The sequence below is a fragment of the Mauremys reevesii genome, linkage group 18 (assembly GCF_016161935.1).
Source record: "Mauremys reevesii isolate NIE-2019 linkage group 18, ASM1616193v1, whole genome shotgun sequence".
NCBI classification, from domain to species: Eukaryota; Metazoa; Chordata; order Testudines; family Geoemydidae; genus Mauremys; species Mauremys reevesii.
In genome coordinates this window covers 1092089-1116975 of record NC_052640.1, presented here as the reverse complement: position 1 = coordinate 1116975, position 24887 = coordinate 1092089, and the positions used below count along the sequence as shown (strand labels likewise).

General features: G+C 49.1%; 1 long non-coding RNA gene across 1 annotated transcript; it reads left to right on the top strand.

Moving 5' to 3' along the window:
• The first annotated feature begins 9816 nt into the window (after positions 1–9816).
• LOC120386138 lies at positions 9817–11734 on the top strand. The gene is made up of 3 exons (XR_005589549.1): positions 9817–9902; positions 10506–10553; positions 10772–11734. It is a non-coding gene; the product is annotated as an uncharacterized LOC120386138 (long non-coding RNA).
• Positions 11735–24887: the final 13153 nt, after the last annotated feature.

The window sequence follows — 24887 nt, the reverse complement described above, 5'->3', positions numbered from 1 at the left end:
CATGAATGGTCATCCAAAGGAAGGATGGTCTTGTGGGACTCGAGATGTCTGGGTTCAAGCCCTGACTGCCACGGACTCCCAGGTGACCTGGGACAAGTCACCAAAGCCCAGCTCCTCAAAGGTATTTGGGTACCTAACACCCGTTGATTTCAATGTGAAAATCTGGGCCTTAATCCCTGAGCTCCAGTCCCCCATGTGTAGGATGCGGCTAATACTCCCATCCTTGCCCTCTCTAGCTAGATTGTCAACTCTTTGGAACAGGGCCTACCTCTGATGAGGTGCACATACAGCCCCAGCACAACAGGGCCGTGACCTGGTTGTAGCCTAAAGGTGCTGCAGTGATGCAAATAACAAACAGCAGCAGCAAAACCACTGGCGTGAACACGTTAAATAAAAAGTTCATATTAAGTCAGGTCTGGTCTAATCCTAGAATTCAGGGAGATCTGGACTCTCCCTGAGATACAGAGTTTCAAACACGTTCTCCAGCCTCAGCGTTCTTGCACAGCTGAAGTTCTTCACATTCGCTGTGGACCCCACCCCTGTCTGCACATCTCTCTCTCTCTCATATCAACATCTCAGGTACTAAAGCATCATTTTAGTTCCCCTAGACAGATGGTCTGTGAAATAGTTCAGGAACACTGATCTATGAGGGCTGAGAAAAATGAAAGTGAACAGAATGCGCATTTATGTAAATCTGTTTAGTGAATGACCAACAAGAAGCGGATGAGATGAACTGTCAGTTACAAGTATCTAACTCTTGGGTTAACTAACAAAATGCATCTAATACAAATCAACCAGGCAGGTTTTCCTTTACATCCCCAGTCATATTTCTATTTATTCTAAACACAAGAAGTGAGTTAGGAGACATTTTGTTCCAATTAGAGTAGGTTACATCTATCCAAGAAGCTGGCAATTTACCAATGATCTAATGAGAAAAGTTACGATGAAGTAATTATGGTGATGAGAACCATATATTTAAATTTCCCTGTTCAGTGCACTAGTCTAGTGTTAATCTTCTATTATTTTAGACCACATCGGTTTGTGTATTTTCCATAGGACTCTGATGGAAATATAGATAATTTGCAACCTATAGATATTTGGTGCAAAGAATCATTTTCTTACCCTCCTCAAGGGACTGCTATAGTTCAGGACCAATACTGGATTTAAAATAGTTCTTAATTTTTTATATTTGCAAGACACATAATACAACACAACTCTCTCCCCCACACACACCCAATAACCATGGGTTGGACAAATCCTGCAGTGCTTTTGTTTGACTATAGCAAATTTTGCCAGCTGACAAGGGGAGCAGCAAATTAACTAACAACATGTTTCCAAGGCTGTCATAATATCATTGATGATGTGGGTGTATAACCAGGAAGCAAACAAAGCTGAGCCATAGAGCTTTTGCTTCTCAAGTAAGAGGAAAGGGAAACAATATTTGCTAACAAGAAAACACAAAAATTGCTAAGGAAAGGAATGTTTGCAGTGCTATTGTAGCCATGTTGGTCCTAGGATATCAGACAGAGAAAAGGCCAGCTTCCTCCAGGACACATCCAACTTCCCCCAGAAACCCCAAAACATTAACAGCCTCCCTAAGAACACCATCCTTACCACCAGCAATGTTACCTCCTTATACTGCAACATCCCTCACAATGACAGCATCACTGCCTTCCTCAAATACCTATAAGACAACGGACAACCTTCAGATATCCAACCCAAACATCACCAAACTCATCCATTTCATCCTCACCCATAACAATTTTACATTTCACAAGCACTTTGTCCAAACCATGGGAACAGCCCTGGGTACTAGGATGACTCCCCAATATGCCTGCTGCTTCATGGGCCACCTTGAGGAAGAATTTATGGAAAAATATACCATGAAACCAATAATATATCTGAGATAAATTGATATTTGTATCCACTGGACAGACAACATATCCTGCCTCAGATTTCCACCACCACCTGTCCATTAAACTCTCTTTAAAATGCTCCCGCATCAGCGTCAACTTCCTATCAGCTTCAGCAACAGAACCCTACAGACAATTATAGACAAGAAACCCACAGAACACCACCCTTACTTTCACAGATCCGGTAACCACTCCGAACACAAAGAAATCTGTTATCTACAGCCAGGCACTCAGATACTGCAGAATATACTCCAAGGAGAAAGTGTGGGATACATACCTTAACCGCCTTCACCAAATAAGGACACACCATCAGAAAAGTAGATCACATCAGAGAACCTGCTTCAATGCAGAAAAAGAACCCCCCCACCCAATCTGCACACCCCTAGTTGTCACCTACCACCCCACACTGGAACCCATATGGAGTATCATCAAACCGTTATAACCCATACTTAATGGAGACCACATGCTGAAAGAAATCTTTCCTGAGCCTCCTCTTCTGGCCTTCAAACAACTCCCCCAACCTCTCCAAGCTCATAGTCAGAAGCAAATGCCTCAAGACCACACCACATCAACTCAAAGCAGCACCAGACTCTGCCAGAACAGATGCAAAATCTACAGACATCTCTCCACTGCTACGATGAATAAACTGCTTCCCACAACCAACCTTTTCAAGATCCATGGCTCCTAAACATGCCTATCACAATATGTGGTATAAAAGCCCCAACAACAACTATGTGGATGAAACAAGAGTCACTACACTCTTGAATGAACTCACATAGAAAAAAGATAAGATAAAAATAACCTATCACCTGTGGGCAAACACTTGTCACAAAGTGATCACGCCATATCTGACCTCTCAGTCCTCATCCTCAAAGGAAACCTTCATGTTGTTGGTAGCCCATCGCTGACAATGATGAAAGTATTGTCGTAATTCTCATCTATGGCTACGCATGGACTCTGAAGTCTGAACCCTGATGCAGAGAGTCAGCTGCATTGACAGCATGGCAAGTCCATATTCATGACATTTGATGATGCAGCTCTGTGATGCCTTTCACATGCAGTCTGGAAATGATCCTGCTCAAGCCTGTTAGATGCTGATCTCAGAGACCACCAGTGAGTCCTGTTCCGAGACATTTGCTCGAGTTCTTTGAGATTGATGCCAGCCCACTGGAGACTGATCTTCAGATTATCTTTGAAGTGTTTATATGGACGACCCTTATTTCTTTTATCTTGATTCATCTCCCCATACAGGATCTGTTTTGGGAGATGGTGGTCTTCCATTCTGATGACATGTCCAGTCCACCTAAATTATACTCTCAGTACATTTCCTCACTGCTGGTTGTGTTGCTCTCTCAAGGACCTTAATATTGGTCACTCTGTCCTGCCAGCAAATGCTCATTATTGAGCAGAGGGAGCGCATGTGAAATTGAGCTGTTTAATGTGACATCTATAAAGCGTCCACGTCTCATATCCATACAGGAGAGATGTTAGAGCCACTGCACTGTGTATCTTCAATTTGATGGAGACAGTAATGTTGTGCTGGGTAAGGACTTTTGTTCAGAGTTGGCCAAGGGCCTGACCGGCTTTACTAATTGTGGAGGCAATTTCCTTATCAAGGGAACTGCCACTTGAGATGCTGCTGCCCAAATACTTGAACTGATCCACATTTTTCAGCATGTGCCCTGGATGAAGATGGCTGGTGCTGGGGCATTGGAATGAGGTGCTGGTTGGAACAAGACCTCGGTCTTCCTGAGAGTGATGGTGAGGCCAAAGAGCTGGGAGGCTTTAGAAAACCTATCGACAATGACCTGAAGGTCGTCATGTCTAAAGGCCATCAAGGCACAGTCATCTGCAAAAAGTGCCTCAATGAGAAGTCTCACCAGTGGCTTGGTCTCAGCATTGAGTCTTTGAAGATCAAAGAGGGAGCCGTTGAGTCGGTAGCAGATGTATATCCCCTGATCCAATTCCCTTGTGGCATGGCTGAGGACACAGGCAAAGAACAAGTTGAACAGCACTGGAACAAGTACGCAGCCGTGCTTCACTTCCTTTGAGAGAGGAAACCTGCACAACAGAAGTGTCAATTGCCCACTTCATTTTAAGTGTTTTCTTGCAATATGTGTTAACCCCTTATGGTTAACAACCTATCCCACCACATATTAAACTGGGACACTCTGGTTCCCTTTCCCAGACCTGAAGAAGAGCTCTGTGAAGTTCAAAAGCTTGTCTTTTCTACCAAGAGAAGTTGGTCCAATAAAAGATATTACCTCGCCCACCTGTCCTTCAAGGAAAGGAATGTCATTTTCAAGATCGCAGCCACTGTAAAATAAATCAATCAAATGCTCTATTTTGGGGGCTTATTCTTAAGTAGTTAGGCCTGGTCTACAATGGCAAGTTTCTGCACAGCAAAGCAGCTTTCTGCACTGTAACTCCCAAGGTGTACACACGGCCAAGCCACTGAGTGCGCAGAAACTGCACAGTTGCAGCGCTGTAAAAAAGACACCCCGATAAGAGGTGTAGAGCTTTCCGCGGCAGGGGTACAGTGCCACGGTGCCAGTGTAGACACCCTGGTCGATGACAGCGCTGCGATTGGCCCCCGGGAGGTGTCCCACAATGCCTGTTCTCACCTGTCTGGTCATTGGTTTGAACTTTACTGCCCTGCCCTCCAGTGACCAACCACCATCCCCACCCCTTAAATTCCTTGGGAATTTTGAAAGTCCCCTTCCTGTTTGCTGGTGATGCGTGCAGTGGTCTCAGTGCATCTTTCCAGGTGACCATGTCTGCTCCATGCACCAAGTAATCCCCCACTTGGACCAATGCTGAGCTGCTGGACCTCATCAGCATTTGGGGGAGAGCAGGCTGTCCAGTCCCAGCTGTAGGAATGACACCAACTACAGACAGATTTCATGATGCATGACAGAAAGGGCCATGATCGGAACACATGCAGTGCAGGGTCAAAGTGAAGGAGCTGCGGAACACCTACCACAAGGCGTGGGAGGCAAACCACCGCTCTGGTGCTGCACCACAAGCTGCTGGTTCTACAAAGAGCTGGATGCGATACTCGGTGGCGACCCCACCGCGAAGACATCATGCACCTTTCTGGACCACCCTATATTAACGTCTGTGAAACGCCCACAGTGATCCACAAGCGCCTGGAGAACCATTGAGAAATACACCTTCCGATTAATGTACTCGATGGCTAGGTGGTCTGGTGCCAGAATTGGAATACGTGTGCCCTCTATCGCCCCTCCGCAGTTAGGGAAGCCATTTGTGCAAAGCCACAATGTCATGCATGTTGCCCAGAGTCACAGTCTTTCAGAGTAGGATGTGATTAATGGCCCTGCACACTTCTATCAACACAAATACAACTGTCAACTTTCCCACTCCGAACTGGTTAGCGACTGATCGGTAGCAGTCTGGAGTAGCCAGCTTCCACAGTGCAATCGCCACGCGCTTCTCCAATGACAGGGCAGCTCTCATTTTCGTGTCCTTGTGCCACAGGGCTGGGGTGAGCTCATCACACAGTCCCATGAATGTGGCTTTTCTCATCCAAAAGTTCTGCAGCCACTGCTCATCATCCCAGACATCCATGAAGATCCCAACACTCAGTGCTTGTTTCCCAAGCCCAAAGCAGTGTTCCACTGTGGTCAGCAGCTCCGTGAATGCCACAAGCAATCTCGTGTTGCAGCTACAACGCGTGGCGAGATCAATGTCCCACTCCTCTTGCCTTTGTAGTTTAAGGAATAACTCCACTGCCACTCGTGACGTGCTAGTGAGAGTGAGCAGCATATTGGTCAACAGTGCGGGATCCATTCCTGCAAACCGAAGAGGCAGAGCAGAGCGTGCAATACTCAAACCATTGAAAGAAGGTGCCAAATGCAGACAGAAGCACAGGGATTGCTGGGATGCAAAGCAATGCATCACAGGGCATTGGGATAGGGTGCCCTGCGACCCCCTCCACCTTCCCACAAGTCTTAGCGGCAGAAGAGGAAGAAATGCTCTGTGGGATACCTGCCCAGAGTGCACCACTCCGAATATCGCCGCAAGTATGAACACGCTATTGTGCAGGCATCTGACAGTGTGAACACACAACAGCGGTTTCCCTTCGGCACGCTGAGTGGCACTGTAACTCTGTCAGTGTAGACATACTCTTATACAGTAAGACAGGTAGGTTACACGTCAAAACAGTGAGGAACAAACAGTTCTATACAGAACCTTAATGCAGACTCACTGCCAAGCAGTGTACCAAAGCCTAAGGAGCAGCAAAGGGCCTGTCCAAAAATTGACTAATCATCAGTATTCTTCCCAGGCTGTTATTTCTTCGTGAGACAGACCTTTTTTCCATTCATGACACTGTGGACATCTTAACCAATCATTTTATATAGGAGGCATCCAGGGTTTCCAGATCTTCAACATCACTGCTAGCCAGTAATATGGACGCCGTTATCTGTGCCATTCCTTGACAAGGACGTCTGCACTGCTTCAGGGAGCTTTTCACACAAGAAGGTAGGAAATAGTTCTAACCTCGGCATTTCCATGAAAGATAATAGTCACATATCAAAGACCTAGGACCAGAGATTAAAGACTAGCTATTAAATCCTTGAACACCAATAAGCAACTGCCTGAAAAACAATGTTAACATTATGTGACCTTTTAATGTATCCCTGGAACCTAGCATTCATATCACATCCATCTCAGTGGAGGCCATCAGCCATGCAAATAAAGATGTTTAGGAAAGTAACCAACGTGGCTATTTTATTTTTAATGCTCAATTACTCCTGGCCTAGCAATTATGATTTAGTGATACATAGAAATGTCAACCGCTCTAACCACAAATCAGCCCCGGGTTCCTCCATTCCATCGGTAACTTTGTAAAGCATCCCACAAATAAAACAAACCCAGCTGTGCTTGTGGGAGGCACAGAGGTGCTGTTACACTGGCAGGTTTGTTTATTTCCTGAACTGGAAGCAGAAGAAAGGACAAGATGACTTTACTGTGGCCACAGGAAACCTTACCTGTAAAGTAAGAGCCCTATGCCCCACATTGTGGCACACACACAATGCTTAACTCTCCTTCCACTGGAGAGTGTCACACAGAACACACCAGCAAGGGCCCCACAAACCACAACTCCTGGGCAGCCCCAGCAACAATGAGAGGGGGACTGGGTCTGGGGACTTTCTGGAGTGTGTAGGGTACAGACCCCCAGGGACGGCTCCAGGCCCCAGCACGCCAAGTGCGTGCTTGGGACGGCAAGCCGCGGGGGGGGCGCTCTGCCAGTGCCGTGAGGGCGGCAGGCAGGTTGCCTCCCGCAGGTGTGCTGGTCCCGCGGCTTCGGAGGACCCCCCGCACACCTGCGGGAGGCAGCCTGCCTGCCGTGCTTGGGGCGGCAAAATCCCTAGAGCCGCCCCTGCAGACCCCCATAACCCCCTCAGCAGAGATATAAATCTCAGTGCAGCCAACGAGGCATGTCGGAGGTGAGTAACAACATGCCTGAAGGGGATGTGTGAGAGAGAGCGAGAGAGAGCACACCCTACACACACACACACCTCGCCAAAACCTGCCTCCCTATCTACACTGCAGTGCTTGGCAGTGCAGGGAAAGACTCTGGCAGTGGGGAACTGCTGAAGCTTTCCCCCACCGTCTCCCTGCTGCCAGAACCTTTCACTGACACACAGCTGTGCACTGCCGCGTGGGCGCAGCCTGATTTTCATTGCAGCATGTAACTGTACCAACCCTACAGAAGTGGTGTGTCTTGCCGGCATTGCCTTAGAGCGGAGCCTCCCGCAACACAAACACACCCCGGGGGGTGTTGGGACTAGGAAAAGTGGTCCAGGTTAGTTAAGTTGTAGCTAACGTCGGCCTAAGCATGACTCAGCTTCTAGTTAGATACAGGGTAACACCCTCTCTCCAGCTGGAGATAGTCAAAGTCACCCCTAGGGGTGACTGATCTGAGGACGTCTCAGCTGGGCCAGAGCAGGGGCCACATTAGATGGGTGAGAAGATTTTTCTTTGACTTGGTTGGGGTTATCACAGCCCTTTTGCGGAGGTGTTTTACCTGCTCGGGCGGGAGGTTGGTAGTTACATGGAGATCCCCGTGCTGGAGGCCCCCATGTTGCACCCCGCTAGAGCCCCGTGATGGCTAAGGTGAGGGTAAAGTGGCACTGCTGGGAGCTGCAGATGTGGACCCCTGTGATGGTTTGGCTCCCTTGGCCGCCGGGGTGATGGGCATGGAGAGATAAGGAGGTTATAATATGGTGAAGCACCTTGACTTACATTTCTGCCTTGCATCTCTAGTCCCCGTTTTCCTCAGTGTGTCAGTGAAGGAGGATCCCGGGCGCCAGTTTGTGCTGACTGCCAAGAAGGTATCAATGATTTGGTAGGAGATAAAGCTCCTGCCTCGCATGTCTCAAAGGCTTGGCTAGGCGATACTGCAGGACTTGCTTTGGCACAGGTGGTACCAGACTGGTCCTTGATACAGTATGAACCAAAGGGAGACTGGGGAGGAGGCGGCAGTGTGGCCAGGCAGTTTGCTGGTCAATATACCAGCTGTAACGTATCGGAAGAGGGTGGTATGTGAGCCTCTAGTGGTGTTCACGGTGTTGTGTGTTCCAGAAGCTGCCAAAAAGGCACCACTGCAGCAGAGTGTCTGTAGCCAGTCCTTGCAGGTTTGTGTCTAGCAGGTAAACATGGTTATTGTATTTCAGATCCAATTGTGCCCATATGGGGAGTTTCTTCATATGGTTTTGGCTGAACGGGAGCAGAGAGTGAAGAGGGCTTCAAGGGACGTGTCAGGTCGGAAAATGGCATCGGGGTGGTAGCAGTGGGGCTGACTAGGGAGAGGGGACACAAAGCTTTGTTAGGAAGAGGGCAGAAATCTCAGTTTGTAGAGGAGGAAGTTAATGTGATACCAGGATTTTCCCCAGAGACATTCAGCAGCACAGCAGGGCAGGGAGGAATGGGACGCAGAGTAGCAGCCAGTCCTTGGAGTTTGTGGAACAAACGGTGGCTGCAAAGTGGTGGCAAAAGGGGTAAATGAGTTGATGAAGAGCATGGGCCTAAGGGTCTTGGCTACTTAGCCATTTCTACTGCTCTCATTATGAGGGTCATGGGCACATGTTTGTCTGACAGCTGTGGACACTCCACCATCAGTCATTTTCCTCAGCATCTTTCATAACATGCAACTGTACATACATGATGCTAAATTCACTGATGTCATGGGGATGATGGAGACAGATTTTAAAAACTGGCAGTGTGTGGTATTAAAAACAGACTCAAGGAGGATGCACAAGACCATACGATTGCCAGGGTGACTAACTTAATGCAGAGCAATGAGTCCTTACAAAGAGCCAGCCCAAACTTTGAACTTTGTAGCACCTGCCATCCAAGGAGCTCAACACATTTTACAAACAACTAGTTCTCTCCACATTTCCCAGCTTTAACAATAGCACCAGCCAGGATTCCTCAGCATCTAGAACAGACAAATTCCAGGCCTACACTGGCCACTACATAGGACAGCTGTGAAGCTCTTATGGTTAACAAAGCTATTTTATCCTGCTTGACATAAACATAACCATCAGTTTTCAATATTTAACGTGAAACTCTTATTTACTCCAACTCTACTAGCAGAGGTTGAGATGTTAAAATGTGTCTGTCAAGCATGGTTAGAGATGAAGTAAGAACAAGGCTGTAAGGCAGCACTGTTCAATAGTTGTGGGATGCGATGCAAAGAGAAGGAAACTCATGTACATCATGAGGGCCCCCAAATAACTTTATCTGCCTATCCAGCACACTGTGTACTTCCTGACACACGTGGTGCCAGGCCAGCCTGCTGGGGTCACAAGTTCAGCTGCTACAACCACAAAGGTTTCAAGTGACAGGAACAATATTAATTCTTCTCTTCCACTGGTGGATGCAGGCAGTTAACAGCAGTGCCCTGAGATGTTAAAACCTACAAATCTACCAGCAACCTAGAAAGCAGAAACTGCACACAAGGTAACATTTTATACTGGTATTACCCACAGCTTCAGAAGCAGCCGTAGTCAGGAACAAGGCCTGCAAATAATTGACAGCTAATTTGTTGGTAGAATTTCACCTCTGTTTGCAAATGTAACATGAGTCCCAATTTGTTGTTCACCGAGTAATTGTTTTTTTTTTTAAAAAGAAGAATTCTTGGTCACAAGCAGTTTACTGCAAGGACTGAACAATTAAATCTTGAGCTGTTTTGACAGGAGACACACCTACGATGTGACCTGATTGTACAGAACTCAGTGTCTGGTGCAAACTTCACAATTATAAAACCAATTTTGTTTACCATGAATGGTCACGTACAATTCATTGTTTCCTGTCACCAAACTCACTTGTTGAAATCATTGTGGAATTGGAACATTAATGGGGATGATCACAACTGAAGTTAACTCAATTTAAATAAACCTGTTAATTGTAAAAAAACAGGCCTAATGGAAAGGGGCTGGAATTCTAATTCTAGTATGATGGAGGAGGGAAAAAAAATCCTTCCCCAACACCTTATGAAGCAAAGATTTTGCTTTGTAGATTTTCACCCTGTTACACAAGACTAAAATCTTTCTATTTCCACAGCTTCTATGGAACCCAATACAAAATCCTTTACTTCTATCTGATATTGAGGTGAGTGTTTCACATGGATTGCCTAAAATTTGGTTCTTGCTGGCATAAAACTGTCTCTCACTGGGTAATTACCAACAGTTAAATTACTGGAGGAATCTCTTTCAACATATCTAACTGTAGCAGATTCTCCACCAGGCTGGGAAGCAAAAAAGGCCCTCTAATTTACAGAGAATAACCCCATTCATGCCTCTCCTAAACTCACTCACTTTCTGTTACAGAACTAGCAGCAAACTGAAATTCTAGACATCAGCCTAAAATAAGCAATTGGTTCCAGAAAATCTGGAATGTATTTAATGGAAAAACTGACATCTTTAAAAAGACAACCTTGTAGTGTGACCTTGAAAACTGTCAACCTTTTGGACTATGCTGAGAAAGTTTAAGAAGCTAAGAAACCAACGTCACTCACCTCATTCTGGCCAGTTTAGAACTCCCTCTCCGGCACACCAGCATTTTCTCATGGGAAGAGGGACTGTAAGGACCGCCTTGCCTACATCTGCATCCTCTCCAGCCTGCACAGAGAGTAACGTCTGGTGAAAGCATGGATGGAGGACCACGCTACTGCTCTGCCGGTGTCCATAACAGGGACATGGGTCACAAATGCTGCTGGGGTCAATAGCACTCTGTTGGAGCATGTCATGAGTCTGTCAAGCAGTGTTACCCCTGGGGCAGCGGAAGGCATGGTAATGCAGCTCATGATCCATTTTGAGAGGCTGAGTGGTGACTGGATGAGCCCTGGTACATTGTGTGTACAGGGTAAACAGCTGGGACAAAACTCAAAAGGCCTTAGTCCTACTGAGGTAAAAAGCTAATGGCTCAACCGATGTTGAGGGGTGGAGTTTTCACTCATCCCTATGTAAAAGCAGTTGCGGGAAGACCACTGGCAGGTAAATTGATTCGGATGGAAGTTAGAAACCACTTTCAGAAGGAACTTGGAGATGTGATCTCAGCTGCACCTGAGCCTTGTTGAAAACCACATATAGTGGTAGAGGAAAGGCTGCCTTTGCTGCTGGGGTAACATGTATGAGCCAATGGGTCAATGACAGGATTCAGGATTGGCCATGCAGAACTGCTGCAGAATGAAGCTTTCTTACAAAAAGGTCAAGTCTCTTGGTGGTTTTGTCCTCAGGGGTAGCCTTAGCTCTCCCGTCTACTCTTCTCATTCACTGTAGCTACCACTAACGACCCAGGTGTCAGGTGTAAACAAACTTCTCAAGCCCTTGAGATGGAACCTGATAGTTTTTGTTCTATTCTCTTAGCAATCAGTGGAATGGAGGAAAGACTTTGCCAGATGGTTTTGGCTAGCTGCATAATGGTCTCATTCACAGGCAGCGTCACCCTGACATGGTGGGATGGAGAATGTCAATGAGTTTAGGGATATTCTCTTCCACTTGCTCCAAGGAGGCTGCTCTTCGCCTGTGGAACTCCAGGTACCACCCGCCCCCCCAGTCATCTGGTGTGGAGGAGGAGGTGGGAAGGAGGAGGATGGCTGCAGTGGAGGCAAGGGAGAAATCTCCCTAAGCTGCTCGTGTAGTACGAGGATGGGTTGTGGCTTCAGGACAGGCTGAGTAAGTCCTGGGCTTGAGGGCTCAAAGGTTGATTGGCACCTGCAGAAGAAGGCTCCCTGGCAGAAGACTGACTTGTGTCAGGAAGCGCTGAAGTAGATCTGGATGCTGGCAGTATCCTGGGGGTGTTTTGGTAGCAGGCCCCAGGCATGTCTGGCCCCAGCATCCCAGGCTCTAGCAGACACCCTCTTGGAACCACACCAAGTGTGGGAACAGGAACGGGAGGAAGCGCTAGACTCCTGGTACTGGGCTTCCCGAGAGTCTGAGGAGGAGTCAGTGATGCGGAAGTGAGACACTCAGTGCCAGAGGAGGCATAGAGGGTTTCCCAGCTGCTGGCAGAGGCAGCATGGATGAACCAGTACCGGCCCAAAGACCAGGCAGGAACGGGTACCAGGGCTGAGTAGTGAGTAGTGCGCTCCAGAGCTGAGAGCTCTGGTTGCCGTACCAACCCCGTACAAGGGTTCTGCATGGGGGGAGCGTGGTACAGACAAGCTCAGCAAGTCTCTGGCCCTGCATAGGCCCACAGTGTGGTTGGGACGGACATGGGCTGTTGACCCGCAAACATTCAGGACAACTGCTCTGTAGCTTGTCTTGACGGCTCCTGTGAGGGCATCGATACTGATAGCTCGGGGCTGTCTGGACGAGCCGGTGCCAGGGAGTGGTGAGCTGAAGGGCATGCTCTGCATTCAGAGCCAGACTGGCCTTCTGCGGAGGAGTCCCAGACTCTGGACTTCAAGGAACTGGAGACCAATTTTTTCTTGTGTTTCTGAGGTGGGGACGGTTCAGAAGGTCTAGAGCCCTGGTCCTGGTGATGGAGATCTCTGCTTTGCTGGGAAGGCTGAGGGAGCCCTTCGGGGAGGCATCGCTGAGGAACTGCCCTTCAACGGCCAAGGGGTTCGAACACCAGCCTCTGGGCCACCTCCAGGCACCTCCCTCAGCTCCTCTGTCCTGGTCTCGAAGCAACAACAAATGGAACACTCACCCCCAGAGTGACCCTCACCCAGGCACCCGAGACAGCGCCAATGAGGATCACCGACGGCTTTCTGCAGCCCACAAATGGCTTGAACCCTGAGGCCCTGTTAAGTGAAAAAAACAAAACAAGACCAAAATAAATTAAAGAAAATTAAAGCAAACAAAAAGTGAAAATAAAAATAAGGGTTTTGAGCATTGGGGATGAATGGTACCACTAGGTGAGCCGTTCACAAGGGACACTAAATATTGGACCCCACACGATGAGAAGGAACTAAAGCGGGGTGGGGGCGACTCTGCCCTTTACATTGTCCCTTCACAATAGAAGGAGCTTGATGCTGGGTGGGGCCACCCCTAGGGAAAACTCTGTGTCCTGACGCACAAGGAGCGGACCCACCTAAAGCATCATGGACACATGCAAACACTTGAAGAAGATGTTTCTCCTGCAGGCTGTTTTTAAGTCTCATTTACATCAATGGGGGCCTAAGCTCATGCTTAAGTGCTTTGTTGAATCAGGCCCTGAGGGAGGTAGATGGAGGCTGGAGGCCCAGGTCTGGCATTGCGCGGTGTCTGGGAACCGCTGCTGTAAGAACCAGCCCTTTCTCCCAGGGCTTTCCTGACGTCCCTTGCGTAGACACCAAGATCCGGTGAGCACGGCCGCTGCTCGGAACTTCACAGAAAACTGCTGCCACTTGTACAGAATGACACCTCTGTCCTTGGCCTTTTGTTAGCGCTGCCTCCAGCTTTAACTACCGGGAATAGGTTTAAACCACTCCGGTAATGAATCTTCTTTAAAATGTAATTCAGAGGCAGCATGGAGGAGAGCTGAGTGGAGCCCTTCTGCAGGACTCCTCCACGCAGTGATTAGGTCCCTGGTCTGACTCACCTTGTGGCCACTGAAAAATCACATTAAACAACCTAAAAAATCGACCAACTACTGTGCTAATAAGCCTTCGCAAGGCTAGGGTTGCCAACTTTCTAATCACAAAACTGAACACCCTAACCCCGCCCCTTCCTGGGGCCCCACCTCCACTCACTACATTCCCCCCTCCCTCAGTGGCTTGCTCTCCCCCACCCTCACTCACTTTCACTGGGCTGGGGTAGGGGGTTGGGGTGCAGGAGGGGATGAGGGCTCCATCTGGGAGTGTGGGATCTGGGGTGGGGCCATAAATGAGGGGTTCAGAGTGCAGGAAGGGGCTCTGGGGTGGGGCAGGGAGTTGGGGTACAGGAGGGGGTGAGGGCTCCGGCCAAGGGATTCGGCGTGCAGGAGGGGGCTACAGCAGGGGGTTGGGGTGCAGGAGGAGGTATGGGCTCTGGGCTGGGGCAGGGGTGTGAGGGCTCCATCTGGGGTCATAAATGTGAGGTTCAGGGTGCGGGAGGAGGCCCCGAGCTGGGGAAGGGAGTTGGCATGCAGGAGGGGGTGAGGGCTCCAGCTAGGGTTGCGGGCCATAAATGAGGGGTTCAGGGTGTGGGAAGGGGCTCTGGGCTGGGGCAGGGAGTTGGGGTGCAGGCTTCAGCTGAGGGGTTTGGGGTGCAGGGGGGCTCCAGGCTGGAGGGTATGGCCGAAGGATTCGGAGTGCGGGAGGGGACTGCGGCAGGCTGTTTGGGTGCGGGCTCTGGGCTGGGGCCAGGGATGAGGGGTTTGGGGCACAGGAGGGGGGTCTGGGCTGGGGCAGAAGGGTGGGGCCTGGGCTTACCTCGAGCGGCTCCCGGTCAGTAGCGCAGTGGGGCTAAGGCAGGCCCCTTGTCTGTCCTGACACCGCGCTGCACCTCAGAAGCAGCCAGCTGGTCTGGCTCCTAGGCGGGGGCGGCCAGGAGGGTCTGTGCGCTGCTCTCGCCCACAGGCACCGCCCCCTCCCATTGCCCGCAGTTTCCAGCCAATAGGAGCACGGAGTTGGTGCCCGGGACAGGGGCAGCTTGCAGAGCCCTGTGGTCCCTCCCTGCCTAGGAGCCGGACCTGCCGGCCACTTCCAGGGCACAGAGCGGTGCCGGGACAGGTAGGGACTAGCCTGCCTTAGCCCCGCAGCACCGCCCACCGGGTGTCCCGGACAAAAACTAGATGCCTGGTCACCCTCAGCAAGGGCTGTGGTTGCCCAAGGACGATTACAAATGGGAAGGGAAGTGGTGTGTGCAGTCATGAACGAGAGGAGCCCAGGGAGCCATGAGACACTCTGCTAAGGTGCGGCTGAAAGGCTGGGGGCAGCCCGGCCCCAGAACATGCTACCACCTTGCTATTAACCGTGCATGTGCACGTCTGGCTGTCCTATCCCAGAAAGGAGAGAACAGAAACTGGGGGGCTTCAGAGAATGGCAACAAGACTCGTTAGCTGCCAGAGGGAAAGTCAGATGGAGGGAGAGATTAAAAGATAGGCCCTGTTTAGCTTCAAGCCAAGGTTCATAAATGGGGCCATGCTGGAGGCACAGAGAATGACGGCTGCACTAGTGCAGAGAAGGGACCCGAGAGGCCACTAGCCGAAGCAGAATGAGGACAACGAGAGATGGGGCGGCTCCAGGCCCCAGCACGCCAAGCGCGTGCTTGGGGCGGCATGCCGCGGGGGGCGCTCTGCCGGTTGCCGGGAGGGCGGCAGGCGGCTCCGGTGGACCTCCCGCAGGGCGTGCCTGTGGAGGGTCCGCTGGTCCCGCAGCTTCGGTGGAGCATCCGCAGGCATGCGGGACCGGCGACCGGCAGAGCGCCCCCCGCGGCGTGCCGCCGTGCTTGGGGCGGCGAAATGGCTAGAGCCGCCCCTGAACGAGAGCAGTGGCCGTGGCATGCTCAGACGTTGGTATAAAACATTACTGGCCTGATTTGTTGCTGCTCCTTCTCCCCAGCCTCAGAGACAACCTTCAACTCCAGCGCTAAGCCCAGGCCCCTCGTTACCAAACGGAGACCTTCGTAGCAAGTTGCCTGCAAAGTCAGGAGTCTCAGCTTTACGGAGGAATCTTCTGTGAAAAACAGTGACCCAGACCTCCCTTGGGGCAGCAACCCCTCTGCTTCCTTTGCTGCTGCTCGGCCAGCTCCTCTCCAGCATGCGGGCAGGCGCAGCAGCTTGTGAAACAGGAAAATCTTTTCAAAATAGAAAGCTCCAACTCAGGCAGCACAGAACCTCAGCCCCACCTTTCAGTTCCCTCCTTGCTGTGTGCCAGACTGCTGACCCCCATTCCCACAGCTGTGCACACACGCCAGGCTACTCCCTGCAGATACCTTCCCCAGGCCATTCCCTCTGAAGCCTGGCCTTCTGCATAGCAGGAGAGCAGCATTTCCCTTACCGGTGACAAACTGCAGTCAGTCTCACTCACACACTTCTGCCACACATGCTCATCACGTGTCATGGGCTTGTCGCGTACCATGCACAATGAGACATTAATGGGGCGCAATGTTCTCTCCACTTCTCATTGCTGGTATTGTGCAGTGGAGCTCACCACCAGCTCTCCAGTGTCGAAGGACTGTGCAGAGGCACATTTAACTTCAGTAAGCACATGCTACCTACATTATGGCTAGTTATTCCTTCGATATTGTAACCACTCCCTCAGCTGAACACATTCTTATTAATTTTCTTATGTTGCCCTGCAGCTCCAGACAGTGCACACCGGTGCGGGTAACGCCTGAAACAGCAGGAACCCGCTCAGTGGTGCCTTGTTGCAAAATGTATGATGCGCCCATTTGCTGCTACCATCAGTGGAGCTGGGCCAGGGAAGTCAGCATAGAGACAGGCCTCGTAGTGCCTGCACTTCTCTGCCTTGGTGCAACAAGTGGCATATAGTCCTATGTCTGGCTAAATGGGATGAACCCAGATCGTTCTTTGTCATATAATATCCATTTGAGAGAGCTCTTCAGGACAGCAGCCTGTTCTTTGCTTAGCACATTTTATCTGTTGTGAAAATGCTAGGTTCACCTATGAATCATAGACACACAAAAACAAAGGTCACCATAATTGTATGACAAAGGGCAGCAGCTCACTCAACATGCAGGAAAGTTCTCGGAAAGGACAGGAGAGAACCTTGCAGTCTCCCATGCCACTAGCAACTCACTTTGTCCTCTCTACTCAGGACTCCCCAACACCACCCTTTCCTTTACAAATCCTGAGACTGCATTGTGGTTGCATTCAGAAGCAGAGAGAGAGAGAGAGAGATTGCCATGGGGGCACCCATGGGGGTAGCTGTTAAGACAAGCATATCCTGTTAGGGCAGCTTACTATAAACTCCTGCTCTCTTCATGAAATGAGTTGCAATATAAACCTCATTGATAATGCTAGATACAATTAGAGTTTTAATTAAAAGCACCAGTACATAAAGGTATTAAATCACCTCTGGCCCACAGATGGGAGGCTGGCTAACATTTCCTATGGTCTCATTTCAAGAGGCTGTAGAACTTTGATGATGAAGGATAGCAGACAGGCCAGTAATAACTTCTGCAATTGCCACAGAAGATCTCATTAGCCCCTTGGTTCTCCCATGCTAAGCACTAGCTTATTAATTCTGGAGCATTAGTGACAGCAGCACTAGCTTGCTGGACCTAAGGGCTGTTTGCTCACACAGCTTGTGAACATTATCTTGTTGGGGGTTGTTTTCTCCTGATGGTTTATTAAGTGCTAAGTAGTTTCCTTACTTGTTTTGAATTTGGCAACCTGTATTTCACACCCCAGCCCCTCCCCACAGGTTCCCAGCCCCCAGGGCCCCATGTCAGGGCTGAGAACAGGAAGAGCTCACAGCCGGCAGCTTTGCAAGCTCCTGTTAAAAATAAGACCTCAGCTGGTTTCCTCCTGTGCGCTTGTTCACACTGAGGGCTGGCTCGGGCTGACTCCTGCTCAGAGGGGCAGAGCCTGCAGTTCTTTGATCAAGAACCTTAACCCTTTATACACTGAAACAGCTGCTGGCATGGATTCTGGATTTCAGTTATTACATATTCAAATCATCATCCTCAAAAATAAATGCATCCAGTACAATGCTGCACTCTGTGATCCAGCCGGATACTAGCAGCTACCTCAGGGTTCCCAAACACCTGCCAGCGTGGGCCACATCTGAATGGAGACCTTGTCCCTTGGACAGGGTTACCACGCATCCAGGTTTTCCTGGACAAAGCCAATTTTTTTTGAGCCTCCGTCCTCTGTCCGTGGGGATTTTTCAAACAACAGACAATGTCCGAGGGTTTTGCAGAGCAGAGGCTGCAGCTCAGAAAGAGCCCCAATTGGTCTGCTTTCCAACTGGCTCCTCCCCTGCATCCGCAGCTGCCAGATCCTGTCACCCAGCTCCTAACTCCCAGCCCTGGGGCGGGGGGTCCCACCTGCCTGTGCTGACAGCTGTCGCTGCATCCAGGCCTGGCACCAGCTGCTGTGACAGGGACCGACACTGAGTGCCCCCACCAAAGGTACCCTCCCCCCACCGCCCAGTGTCCTCATTTTGGAATCCTGTTACCCATGGACACCTTTCCTCCTGGTGGCCACTGCATACATCCCCGGGGCACCTACAGCAGTTGCCAAGATGGAAGAGTAACATTGGGAAAGTATTGACGCCTTTTCCGTTTCTTCCAGTGCAGTTTAGCATCTGGAAAAAAGAGGGGGTCATGGAAGAAGGCCATCCCACATGACCTGACAGTGCTCTGCAGATCACAGGTAATAAAAAAGGTAATAATTGGAGATATACCAATCTCCTAGAGCTGGAAGGGACCTTGAAAGGTCATCGAGTCCAGCCCCCTGCCTTCACTTGCAGGACCAATTTTTGCCCCAGATCCCTAGGTGGCCCCCCTCAAGGATTGAACTCACAACCCTGGGTTTAGCAGACCAATGGTCAAACCACTGAGCTATCCCTCCCCCCCAAGCAAGCATGTGTGACTCTTTCCCTCAGGAGATTGAGATTCCCCTGCCCCCTTCAGAACAGAATGCAAACCTCTTTTGGTCACTGAGAGAGAGTGTGTGTGTGTGTGTGAGAGAGAAGAAAAAGGGAAAAGCGATCTCGTAAACTAGGTAAGCTATTGCTCCCACAGGGTGAGGAGGGAGGGGTATTTCTAGTTTTAGACATGTGAAAAATGCTTATGTAACCCACATACCTACTTGGCTGTGGGGTTCTGTCCCATCTAGTGGCACCGAGACTACTTAGAGAGAGAGAAAATGAGTCTGCTCTGCAGCTTTAGCTAGGAGCCAGGTGGCTTTTAGCTCATGGGGTAGAGGCTCGTGCACTACGCTCCAGAGGTCCTCTGTTCGATCCTGCCCGCTTTGTCAGTGTTACGCTCAGATACTGTGGTGCTAGGATAGTCTATACACACACACGTCATTACGAGAGAGAAGTGTTCTGACTGTGGTGACTGGAAAACTGGAAAAATAGCGACATCACCAGAATCCAGAGCCCTGTCTGTGGTGCCGCAGAACCTGCTAAGGCTGCTGCTAGCCTGAGTGTCTGACAGGCCCAGAGACAACTCTGCACCACAGGTTCCAGTGTTGCTCCTGGAGGGGAAGCTAAACTAGTACTAATAATACTGGGAAATGTGTTGAGGTTCACCAGTGTTGCGATGGCTTTACAGAATGAGCACCCACCAGGGGCTACCCCAGAAAAAACCAGAGGGGACTCAGACTTTGTTTATAAGAAATGCTAAAATAAAAAAACCCTGCAAACTCTTCTGAAAAGCTTTTCAGGGTCTCTGTGTCAAAGCAGAAAAAATAGGGGAACATGCAATTAAAAAAAAAATCTTTGCAGTTCCCTTTTAGAAACACACATTTGTACAGTCAAGTAATATACTTAAAAGGTTGCTGCTAAAATATCATTCACAGCAGTCCATTGCAGTGAATAAATATTAGGTTTACATATTCATTATAACAAAACGATGTTGCACTCCCATTACTTCATGTAGGTATGCCATCTGGAAACTAAACAGGCAGAGTGTAGTAAAAAAAAATCCAATTTTGCACTTACCAAAATGAACCATACAAGTTACAATTTATAACAGATATTATGCATCATTAGCAGGCCAAAAATCTCTCTACAGAGATTAAGATTCACACCAGTGCTGCAAGAGGAGCCCGCAGAACTGCATGGAATTCTCTACTGCTGTAGACACATTTATAGAAAAAACTTCCGGCGGCAAACACTATTCACATGTTATGGACCCAACCGCACCAATGCTCATGCATGCGAGTGGTCCCATTTACTTTAATGGAGCTACCCATGCATATAAGTTTATTTTTACGCAAGTCTTGCAGGATCAGCTTCTAAGACATGCAAGAAAGAGGAATATTACTTAGAGAGACAGCTCTAAAGACAGACAATGCAAGCTGATGCCTTCCTCCCAATAATTCTCACTGATTGCCGTAAGAAAACCTCAGGACTGTGCACCTGAATGAGACCATGGTGCTGATGTTTGACACACCCAGGAACCTCCTGATACCAACTGGCTGAGGGCTCAGGGGATGCATAGAGTTTTACAGGGATCCTCTGGGTCAGTTACTTGCATGATAATTCATTAAAGGGTGGCCTGTGAGATCTCTACTGACTAACCTACTGGTCGTCATAACCAGGGCAATATATGTAAAGATAAGGAGCTAGAGACTTATACTGGAAATTCTGTTCTTATGGTCTGAATTAAAGCTGGTCACCAGGTAACTAACAGATCAGACACACTCCTCTGTCTGTCAGGTTACATGCAAATTGAGTATTGTATACTGCACAATGGATTCCTATCTGCATACTAAGCCACCAGTTAATCAAGATTAAGAAATGAACAAGAGATGGCAAAAATCTACAGGAAGGAACACCCAGTCAGAGGGTGTCTGGTTTGTGAATAAAGATCAGAAAGCCTGTCTGGATATATCTGGGGTTGCAAAGGGATGCCCTGGCGTCTTTCACTTAGGAAGTGAGCTGACAGTGAACTAGCTTATGGTTGACAACTTTCTAATTCCAGAAAACCCGAACACAGTAGCGGCACCCACTGCCCCACCCCTTCCTGAGGCCCTGCCCCTGCCACACCCCTTCCTGAGGCCCCGCCTCCCGCTCACTCCATCCACTCCTGTCGCTTGCTCTCCCCAATCCTCACTCTCATGCTCATTTTCACTGCAAGGCCCAAACAGGCATATTTATTGTTTTGACAGATGTATTATGCTAAATTCAGGTTTTTTTTGTTACAGGACACTAGAGCTGGCAGCAAAATAATCAAAAAGGGTAATTTAAAAAAAAATTAAATTTCACAAGGGTTTTCATGATTCTTTCCCTCCTCTCTTCCCATTTTTCTTAACCAGCTCCATGGTTTTTGTTCACTAAAGTTATTGTAATTTTATATGTGGAATTAGGACCACACATCACAGCTGCAATGGGTCCATTAAAGTCCACTCCTGAAGTCCAGACACAAATCCAGAGCACAACCACAGAAATGCACCATCCAGACAGCTATAAAAAGAAATCTGTAGAAACGGACTCCCACATCTACATTCAGACGTACACATGAATACACGTGTGTACACATCTAGCATGCATTAACACACACACTTCCACATTATTTATTGTTACAGTTGTTTAGTGCCTAGAGACTCCAACTAAGATCAGGGCTGCAGGGTGGTAGGTGCTGGACATACACAAACAGAGGGTCTGCAACAAAGTTTATAATGTAGCTAGAGAGAGGTGGGGAGGAATGTATGATACATCGGCTCTTCTGCAATTACTAGTCAACAACATTAACTTTTAAATAAATAATACATTTCTTTTAGAGTTCCCTTCTCTTTTAAAAACTTGTTATGAAACGAAGAAATATGTTATGTCAATTTTGTGCCAGCAAAAGGAAAAAGACTTAGGCTGCACATTTTATTCAGTTATACACACGTGGCAATACATGCACCTCCCTATACAAAAACACAGTCTTACACACATGCAATGCATGCACACACTTGCCTACAGACACACCCAGCTGCGAAGGGAGGGTGGGCTGGAGGAGAAAAGAGGTGTGTGTGTGTGTGTGTGTGTGTGTGGAAAGAGGCCAAGGACGGAGAGCAGGGTGGATGGGGATGCAGGGGAAGACAGAAGGCTACAGGTGCATGAATATGTGGGGGGGCACAGGGGTGTATAGGGACATAATGGGAGTGCAGCAGTGTCTAGAGGTGAATGGGGTGCAGGGTTGTGGGGGTGGCGGCTCTGGGAGGTGGAGAGGATGGGCGGGAGAGCACTGTAAGGTATACAGGGCTAGGATGGGGAGGTGTGGGGGACAGGGAGGGATGCAGTGAGGGGGGAAGCAGGTGCTGCCCCATTCCCAGCACTCCTGGGTGCCGGCAACGGGGTGACAGACCACGGTTCACTGCAGAGCATGTACCTCAGCTCGAGCCTAGCCACAGCGGGCAGCAGCGGGCAGAGGCGCACGCCACGACCCCTCAACAGCCACCTGCTAGGCACACGTTTGTCCCCCTGCTCTGGCCAATGGGAGCTGCACCTGTGGGCAGGGGGCAGCACAGCACCCGAACCCCCCTGACCTAAGCCGAGGAGCTTAGGTCAACCTTTTGCAGTGTCTACACCGCTCTGGGTCAACGGGAGAAACTGTCGACTTACCTTACGCTTCTTGTTCCGGTGAAGAACCGGAGTCAATGGGCGAGCGATCAGCAGTTGATTTAGCAGGTCTTCACTAGATGCGCTAAATCGACCCCGTGGATGTATCGCTGGGCCTCGATCCCCCAGTTAGTGGAGACAAGCCGTACGGGGGCACATGCAGAAGGCTGCAGGACTGAAGCGTGCCTGTTAGGCTCCACTGGCCCTCTGCAGGTTGAGTGAGCTGAGAGGGGAGTCCTTGTGCTGCCTGCAATTAGTAGCGTCAAGGAGCTGAACTCTGGGCAGGCACAGACAAGGATCCCTCATGCTAAGGGCAGGTGAGAGCAAGGTGTCTTACAGCCCTGGAAAGCATCACACTTTGCATCTAGAGGCACTGAACTCTCAGGCAGAGAACAGAGGCTACGATTTCCAAAGCCAGCATCCGCAGCACCAGGGGAATGTTAAGCAGCCCGTAACCCTCCTGGGCCAGTGTTCTTCAGCCTTTGGAATAGTGCCTTAGATGCAAGCACTTGTCCCATGCGATGGAAGAAGGATGGTCTTTACACGCAGCTTGCACTGTATTCTGCAAGTAGCCATTTGACTTGTTTTCAGGTTATATAAATTTCATTCTTGCTGATAGACGAACTGCTGCAAACAGAATAAAATCAGCCCAAGGCTGAACTTTCCTTGTTCCAGCTGGGCTATGACAACACTGTTAATTTGGTGCTGTTCCAAACACCTACAGCCACTGGGGTGGGGCTGGGAGCAGGGGCAGCCTCTGATATCTAGACAGTTCCCCTTTGATTTCATTGTTGGCCGCACAAGGTTTGTTCTCACTCTGAAAGTCACCTACTATTTTACAGGCAAACACTGGTCGTGTCAGCCTCGCTGGAACAATGCTTTGTTTTAATAACATGCTAAATTTCTTATGAGACATCCACCCTCAGCTCCACCACAGAGCCTGGGTCAATATGCAGGTGAACTGAGGTAAGGGCAACTGCTGTTATGGCTGCACCTACACTAATCTCTTTCCAGACTATGGCCACATGTGCCGCTCCCTGGTGGTGCTAACAGAGAAAGGGCACCAATGATCACCACGTTATTTGTTGTGTAGTCTAACCTGGCTCAGATAAGGCTGAGATGATCTGGTGGTAAAGCTGGTGACATTATCCCTTTCATTGTTAGAAGCACTGGTGATAGCGGCAGTGGGAATATGTAGGCTAAAAGTTGAGAGGATGGATCACTTGATTCCCTGTTCTGTTCATTCCCTCTGGGGCACCTGGCATTGGCCACTGTCAGAAGACAGGACACTGGGCCAGATGGACCTTTGGTCTGACCCAGTTTGACCGTTCTTATGGACAGACAAGACCAACGTGCAGTGCAAATGCTGGGTGCTCAATGACACCATAAAGTAACACTGGAAAACAGTAACATGAGAGAAAGCAAACAGAAGGAAAAAATAGGAATGAGTCAATTATTTGGTATTTTAGGGACTGCACCTCAAAAGACACCTTACATGTTCAAGTAGCCACAGCTTCTAAGCTTCTCTGTATCTTACCAACTTACTGACTGAACAAAATCCTCTTCCTGTAAAGATTCTGCTGCACTTCCCTTATGCCTGGGTGTCACTCGGAGCCCCACACATGGGCACTTTGTTCCTTTTTCTTGCATTATTTCTAAACACTGGAAATAATCAAAACCAAGCAAAAGAACACAGTGTTGTGTGCCTCCTAGATAAGCAGAAACCATCAGTCACACACTAGTCAGAGCAGAACATGCATTAAGACAACTGGCACTCCATGAAAAGTTACCAGAACTGCTCTACAGAGAGAAAGCTGAGGTTGTGGGGTCAGTTTGGGAGGGCAGGGATCTGGCTTCAATGGGATGCCCACAGGCAAAGCTTTTGATCAGCAAATATATTAATAAACACAAAGTCACTCTTCCTGTTCCCCTTCTGAGTCCTGCCTCGACTTGCTGCACAGGGAAGTTCTGCTTCTGACTGATTCGTAGGCAGTATCAGAATGCATTAAAGGCAAACAGGGAAGCCACATGTGTTATTTCACTATCACAACACATTAAAACCTTTACAGGTGTGAATTTTCACTGACCTCTGCAATTCAGCAGCTCTCACCAGATCCTATTGGAACTCATTTTACTTATTCATGAGTATTTGCACAAACATTTTTTCTAGGCTTTTTATCCCTCAAAACATTGGGTTCTAAGAGACTAAAACCCAACTTCTGTCTTTTCTGGCCAGCTGATATAACAATGAGAGACATTTTGCCACTAGAACAGCAAGATACTATTGAAAT